Source organism: Rhagoletis pomonella, unplaced genomic scaffold (genome assembly GCF_013731165.1).
Source record: "Rhagoletis pomonella isolate Grant_MI unplaced genomic scaffold, Rhpom_1.0 Rhpom_scaffold_00013, whole genome shotgun sequence".
In the NCBI taxonomy this organism is placed as follows: Eukaryota; Metazoa; Arthropoda; class Insecta; order Diptera; family Tephritidae; genus Rhagoletis; species Rhagoletis pomonella.
In genome coordinates, this window is record NW_023458567.1 from 24,112,316 (window position 1) to 24,119,851 (window position 7,536).

Here is a 7,536-nt window from a genome sequence, read left to right on the forward strand (position 1 = left end):
GCAAATCTAGAGACAAAGATTGATCTTCTCGGAGGAATTACAACCAACTTTTTGGTAATGATGTCTGATGTGCGGGGCTCCGAATTATTCGGAGGAACTAAGTTAGACAGTGCAGCTTCAGATGTTGATGGCAATACTGTTAAATCAACGGTTTGACTATTTTTGGAAGTAGACCTAGTGGATATGGCTTTAGATAGCGGGGGCTCCAATGCCTGAGGTCATGGAGAAGATAGATTGATAAGTTCCAAGGACTGGGATAGAGGATTTTCGCGACTAGATTCAGTGGCTGTCTTTCTAGGTGGACTAATAACACGTCTACCTTTACTTTCTCGGCTATCCTCAGAGTGTGGAGGGTTGTCGACACATGTGAAAGACCTAAACATTTTTTCGTAATGCTTAAATTTCTCAACAAGCACCGACATATCCTTCCCAATCTCAGAAAACCCATTTCTGGACTGCCTAAAGAATTTAAATAAGTCAACTTCGGTTGATCTACATTTTTGACAAGACCAACGAAGACCCTTTCCGTCGTTAATAGCGTCTAACACCCTACCGCTCAAACCAGCACATTTTATATGGGCAATCCCATCACAGAGCCAGCATGACACATAGGAGTCGCTTTTAACGTGGCAATTGGTATAAATACACGACATGTTTAAAATTAAATTTAATTTTTAGGTTTTAGAAGCAAAAACGCAAAACAGTTTTGAAAACGATGTATCAAACAGAGAACAAATCAGCTGGTAAATATCAATAGGAAAGCTATGTAGCGAACAGTTTTAAATGCACTGTATATTTGACACCTAATAAACACAACGCAAACAGCTGTGACAAAGATGAAATGACAAAAAGCCAAAAAGAGCAAAATCAATGTGCACAAACAAAAACAATTGTACAACAACAATATATTATATGAAACAAAATACTCGGCACATGCAATTAAGAATATCAAGTTAAATTAATCAAATTTACAGGAAATTTTGATATTTAAATTGTGCACCAGAAGTTTATTAACACTTTTTTTTAAATTTATTTACTTTATTAAGCGTAAACAGCTTTATAAAGCACAAAATTTAAGCAGATCACAAAAAACACAGCTTCACAGCTTTGACGTTTGCGTATACGAGCAATTCGGAGTCCCAGAAAGCTCCCTCAGATAAAGGAGGCTTTGCGGTTTTTCAAAATGCTCCTAATTAAATTTATAATTAGATTAGATTTATTAGATGATGTGCACGGCGACCTTAGGTTTATTGTGCCCTTAATTTATAATTTGTAAGTAATCGAGTTTTTTTTATTAAAATAACTTTAATTTAAATAAAATGATGTAACATATTATTCAGTAGAAAAGGAAAAATGAAATAAATTAAATATTGTTTTTTTTTTAAGACGTTCATTTTAATAGTGGAACCAGCAAATTTTTTATTACATGTGCCTGAAAAGTTCTAAAGTTAGAAAACTAATTTTTTATGCGTTATTGCTTACCTCTGAATCAGTGGTTTTCCGTACAAGTCGTGTGTGCGACGCTACTGAACTTGGCTCTAGGACTTAATCCTAAAATCACCCGGACGAAATCCCCCAGAAAAAATCCCAGTTTAAATCCCCCGCAACAATATTCCCCCGGACAAAATCACCCGAAAAATAGCCCACAATAAGGGCTCTCTGCAACAACTACGAAGATATGTCGCCAGTATCAACAATAGTACATACATCTCTCACAAAAAAATTTCCAAAAAAAATCCCCCCGGTCTAAATCAACCCAAAAAAAACCTTCTAATAGCGGCTCCTGCATAGCAATATTCACACAAAGCATTTATGCAACAATAACAATAAAAAATTAGCATGAATAGTTACTCAGAAAAATCACCATCATCAACAATAATACATTAAACGGCAATTAAATTAGCAACATTTTTCAAATATGCATGAATATCGGAATCCGCATACGACTGCACAATTCGTTTCAGCCGAGCATCATAATCGCGATACTTCTTCCTCCTCACTGGAGCTTCTGCACCAGTGTCCCCCAAAACAAGCGTGGCTTCGCTCAGACCTCCTCCTTGAATAAATTAATGAACCTCCATAATGACACATGTGCCCCAACAGCTTTGTCGTTAAAAGCACCGTGCCATCCTTCCAAAGCATTTGTGGTGTCATATTGACTCCATAATTTAATTGTATACACCGCACTCTTCCGCTGACCATTTCTCGACAAATGGCCCAGCAATGACTCCTCAAAATAAACCAAAAAGGGTTCGAGTCGTTCTTCGTGCTTTTTATAGAATAAGTCAGCTTCATGATGAAAGCATCACCTACATCATTCAGAGGCATAAAAGCCAAGCCAAGAGCTGTTTGAAGTCCCGTACATCTCGCGGCGATTTATACAAATTTACCAATTTCTTTGATTGGATATTCCTCCAAAAACATTGACGTAGATGGAAGAAACACTCGTGAATTTGACATTTTGGGAACACCTTCACCACGGCATTTTGAAAAGCGAGCTCACAATCGCAAATCATAATTTCAGGTGCCCAAGAAGGCTCATGGCGTTTAATCACTTGTAAAAACTTCATGTACGTCGATTGGCGTTTGTCGGGCAACAAACCGTACACTAAGGGAACATTTTTACCACCAACATCACCGTTTAATGTATACAGCTGCATAAATGCCTCAGGGACAGATTTAAACGTACCATCACCGTACGACACCTGTAGTGCGATTCTGAATCTTATTTTAACCACATTTCACGTTGTTATCTCTAGTTAACAACTTTTTTTGGGGTTAAGTGATTGTGTATCAACTTTAACCATATTTGTCATTGTTTAGTGTTAACAAACGCAGTCAGCTGTTTGGTGACAATTATTTTTGTGGTTAAGCTAACAGCATCTAGTTTTTCTTTGTTAAGCTGTTGTTTACTAATTTTGCTGTGAAGTTAAATTGAGAAAATTGTGAAGATTGTGTTAAAAAATGGCATTTGCATACATTGCATCATATTTATATGATACCGATAATGAGCAGCCATTAAACGTGCCAAGAATTGACCGGCGTAGGCTTCGCGAAATCGATAACCCTTTCGAACTAACGTTAACGGAGTTCCGGAGGCTATATAGACTCAGTCCCGGCATGGTTGAAAATTTGGTGTCGCAACTTGACAATCAATTAAGAGGATCGCGAATAACAGCGTTATCGACTGAAAAGCAGGTAAGTCAATATACATGTATTTCAACTTTATTAAATATTATAGGTGCGTTCCAGCAGTAGTACGAATTGCAGGGTCTGAAGGTTTCGCTTTAAACCAATAAACAACAATTGAATTTGTGAGTGCCGGTGCTGTTGTGAAGGGTTATTCATGGATACCACAAAAAGAGATACAAAACTACATCAATGCTGTTGGCATAATACTCGCTTCTCTGCCTGAGAAATGTTGGAAGGCAAATGATCCCCATAGGTAAAATTGCGTGTTCTGTTTGGTACTATTTTCAAAGGAATGTGTATACATATTTCACCATTTCAGTGAGCCGCTGATACCTATGTGTCTTCAGTTGGTAATTGCATAGTTACTGCCGCGAGTGCGGTTCACAATGCTCTTTGCCGCATTCTTTTTGGCATGGTCGTTTGTTGAACCAGCCCACATAACAGACGCTCGTTTGGCAAGTTCTATTTCCGTTGCTTGATAATGTGCGTGCGCTTTCCAGTACGGGAAGCAGTGAGAAGGTGGATGGTGCTGCCTTGAGTAAAAATTGTGAAGACTCGCTGGCCGCACTAAAATCTCTGCAAGAAATTATGCATGACAATGCAGACAAATTGGCGTCACTTGCTAACGAGGAAACAGCGGAAACAAAGATGAGGAATTTGCAGGGTGAGTTGTGTTTAGCGGGAAGTTTAGTACCTTTTTAGATCTCTTATTCATTTCTTGTACGTAGATTGCATGGAATATTTGGCTAAATACCGGCATTGAAAGCACAAAGATCACAACGAAAAACAACCATGCCAAAGAGGAGTTTTATGTGCCTAGTCAGGCATTTTTAATAGCGAATGTCTTCACTGGGAGCTTGGCGATTACTGCTTTACTACATCGATTCCAATACGTTTTGAAGCGTTTCAATGACGACGAACGGCTGATGGGCGCCGTGCAAGGGTCACAGTAGTTCATTCCGGGGTATTGGTCGTAACTATCAGTGAAGTGCACAGCTGCCAAATGCGCATTAAGTCAATTAAAGAACCAGTTTGATAACAAAGAAGGATCATACCACAACATTACCGGCACCCTGACACTTATTGAATAAGTACCAAATAAGTAAATACATATCGTCACCTGAAATGCAAAAAGACGTAACAATATCGTAAATGAGATTGAAAAAGGCGTGACTAATATTTTCATTATTTTTTTCATAAAATGATGTGGGAAGTTGTAACTCGTTGAAATCCATTATATAAATCAAAAAGTAAATTTTGAATTTTTTATTAGTTATGACTTTTTGCATTTTAACAATGATTTTTGTTACGTCTTTTTGAGTTTCAGGTGACGATATGTTTTTCTACAAATTTAAAGCAAACATATTTTTAATGACTTAACAAATTTTTCACCATTTTATGTACTCTGAATGCATGTAGACATTGAAATAACTGGGGTATCGACATTATAAATTGATTGGAAATATCTACCCGATATTATTTAGAGTGGTCCACGAAATAATAGGAATGCGATATTTTGACTCCTTTTATTTTGTGCACAACTGTTATGTACATGCACAACTGTTATATAATGCATTATTTCAACTCATTTAAAAGTTAAATACGGCATTAATTGTAACTTTTTTGTTGTAAGTTTGTTGTGGAAAGAAAAACTTATTTAACTTTTTATATTTAGAAAAATATAGTGATAACTTGACACACGTAATAAAATTGTTGTTTTGAATCATAACCAAATTACATATATTCAACTATAAGTACATATTTAAGTTTCACTAGAAAATTTCAGTAGCCGGTAAGAAAACTAATAAAATAAAAGCAAACTATTTAGCCTCAGTATTAACTTTTTTTATTAATTCTTCTTTGATAAAATAAATAATATATGTAAATAAAAATATGCATTAAATGCTGTTATACATATTAAATATATAAAACGAAGTTTTTATTAAATTACCATTTCATTTATTTCAAAATCAGTACAATAAAATTAAACTAGTTAATAATAGCCACCAAAGCTAAATGAAAATAAAATAATTCATTAAATAATTAATACGGTGATATTTTTTTTTAATATTCGCAATGTTTTTCTTGCTATATATTTTTGTGAATTTTTTGTTTTGTTTAAAGAATGTCTCCTATTTTAACAAATGCTATACAAATCTAAGCTTCACACTGTATATGTACATAATTTAGAAGTATTCTGCCAAGTTGTATCCAAATGGCAAGATTTTTAATAAGCATTTCCAAAAAAAAAGTATGTATCCATCCCAATTTTATTATGATAATGTGCAAATTTGAAATGTCTGAAAATGCGCGTTGTTTTATACTAATTTTTTGCTGTCCTATGCATTTTTACCATATAAAAAATGATTGAAAATGCTTTATATGGAAAAAATGCACAGGACAGCAAAAAATTATTAAACAACCCAAATTTTTAGACATTTGAAATTTGCAAATTATAATAAAATTGGGATGCATACATACTTTTTTTTGGAAATTCTTATTAAAAATCTTGCGATTTGGATAAAACTTGGCAGAATACTTCTAATTTATGTATACAGTGTGAAACTTAGATTTGTATAGTATTTGTTAAAATATGAGCCATCCTTTGAAAAAAAAAACTGAGCAAAAATTTATAGCATAAAAAACATTGCGAATATTAAAAAAAAAATGCGTATACTCAAGGCACGAACACTTATCACTATAAACAAATTCAGAAAACAAGATTCAACTAAGAACAATTCATTTGAAAAACAAAAAAGTAAAAAGGCACCAACAAATAAGTTAATAATAATCTAGCCTATTATTAATAAAAATATGTATATACATACAGCCCGCGACAAAAGATAGCACATCAAAATTTTTACCAGTTTTGACTACTTTTCTGTGCTTTTTTAAGGTTCATAAATTTTTTGTTAAAGTTAAGCTCCTTAACTAACAAAACCAATATAGGTCCAAATTAGAGACTTTGTACAAAAATTATAGAAATTACATAAACTTTTCGTCCCCTCTTAAGCATTATAATTTTAATTTATAGAATAACTTGCACTTTATTATACTCGATTTTAATAAGCTATAAAATTGCATTATTCTAGAAATCAAAATTAAAATGCTTGGAATTGTGAAGAACAGTTTGTGGAATTTTTGTACAAAGTCTCAAATTTGGACTTATATTGGTTTTGTTAGCTAAGGAGCTTAACTTTAACAAAAAATTAATGAACCTTAAAAAAGAAAAAGAAAAGTATATACACAAACAATTTACATCTATTGGGGAGGGCCCAGTGAATTAGTAAACTGGGCGAAAGCATGCGCACAAGCTTTCACCCCCTCCGCCAACACCGTGAAGGCCTCTGCCATTGTTGCAGTTACGGTAGCCATTCGCTCTGTGGCAGCAGCCATTCTGCTTATTGCCTCAGCATTGGAGCGGTTGGCCTCCGCGTTGGTTGCAGCACTTTCAGCAAGCCTCTAAGAAAATAAAAGTTTTATTAATAATTCAATACAAATACAGTATTGAAAAAATTACCTTTTCTGATTCGGCCTGTGCCTCGGCAATTCTTAAAATTTCGCCTTTGTTGGCGATTCTTCCGCACGTTTCCGCTTAGCGGTTCTGCGCGGTGTTTGCCTCGGCGTTTTCGGAGTTTCGCACCGAATTTCCGACTCGCGATCCGACACCGTTAGTGGAGGAATTACCATGGTGTCTTCCTCCATGACTAAGCGGAAATTTTCATCCGCCGCCCCCAATGTTAATTGCAGTTCCTAAAAATAGCATAATGAATATTGCAATATGATTAACATGTTGGCATGGGCTTTTAATACGGTACAATTCAACTTACCTCTTCCATGGGAATATTCTCCTGGACATCCGGTTGCCCCTCCATATAGCTGCTTCCCACTAGAGCTATTACCCGCTTCTCCAATTCGTTCAAGGGAGGCTGTTGAAGCGGTATATTCCCCGTCAATGCTTGCTCTCTCTTACGATCACGAACTCGCGTCGATGTTCGACTTTTTAGGTCGCGCCAGACCTTTTGCAAAATAGAAACACACTTTCATACTTTACTATTCTTTGGTGTAGGCCGTTTTCGGAAATGCCTTACTGCAAAGCACCTCTCCTTATACTTAAGTATATAATAATGTCTGATTTCAGCAAACATATTTTTGGAATCAGAGGTGCGATGTTTTGCAGTAATGCATTTCCGGAAATGCCCGTACTTCATCACTTATACTTACATTTTGCCATTGCTCCACAGATTTGGCAGCCCCCCCAAGAGAATTTAATTTATCTGCCATCTCTGCCCACTTTTTGGTGTTCTCCAACTTGCCATGGAGCTTCTGGAACTTGCCGCTCGC

The 7,536-nt window shown here is 35.6% G+C and overlaps 1 protein-coding gene and 1 long non-coding RNA gene across 4 annotated transcripts in view; one reads left to right on the forward strand and one right to left on the reverse strand.

Moving 5' to 3' along the window:
* Positions 1-7,536, reverse strand: part of LOC118749018 (zinc finger protein 829-like) — a 71,499-nt gene that overhangs the window by 44,963 nt on the left and 19,000 nt on the right. The gene's annotated exons all lie outside the window — the stretch shown is intronic.
* On the forward strand, positions 3,287-4,025 carry LOC118749022. The gene is made up of 3 exons (XR_004994130.1): positions 3,287-3,445; positions 3,512-3,856; positions 3,921-4,025. It is a non-coding gene; the product is annotated as an uncharacterized LOC118749022 (long non-coding RNA).